Consider the following 527-nt stretch of genomic DNA (forward strand, 5'->3'; position numbering starts at 1 on the left):
CCTGGGACACCCCTGGGACACCCCTGGGATACACCTGGGTCACCCTGGGACACCCCTGGGACACCCCTGGGTCACCCTGGGTCACCCTGGGATACCCTGTGCCACCTGTGTAACCCCTGTGTCACCCTTGGGACATCCTGGGTCACCCTGGGTCAGGCCTGGGACACCCCTGGGACACCCCTGGGACACCCCTGGGTCACCCTGGGACACCCCTGGGACACCCCTTGGTCACCCTGGGATACCCCTGGGATACCCCTGGGATACCCCTGGGACACCCTTGGGACACCCCTGGGTCACCCTGGGTCACCCTGGGATACCCTGTGCCACCTGTGTAACCCCTGTGCCACCCTTGGGACATGCTGGGTCACCCTGCGTCAGGCCTGGGACACCCCTGGGACACCCCGGGTCACCCCTGGGATACCCCTGGGTCACCCTGGGACACCCCTGGGACACCCCTGGGACACACCTGGGACACCCCTGGGACACCCCTGGGACACCCCTGGGTCACCCTGGGACACCCCTGGGCA

The sequence above is a fragment of the Corvus brachyrhynchos genome, unplaced genomic scaffold (assembly GCF_000691975.1).
Source record: "Corvus brachyrhynchos isolate BGI_N302 unplaced genomic scaffold, ASM69197v1 scaffold527, whole genome shotgun sequence".
NCBI lineage: Eukaryota > Metazoa > Chordata > Aves > Passeriformes > Corvidae > Corvus > Corvus brachyrhynchos.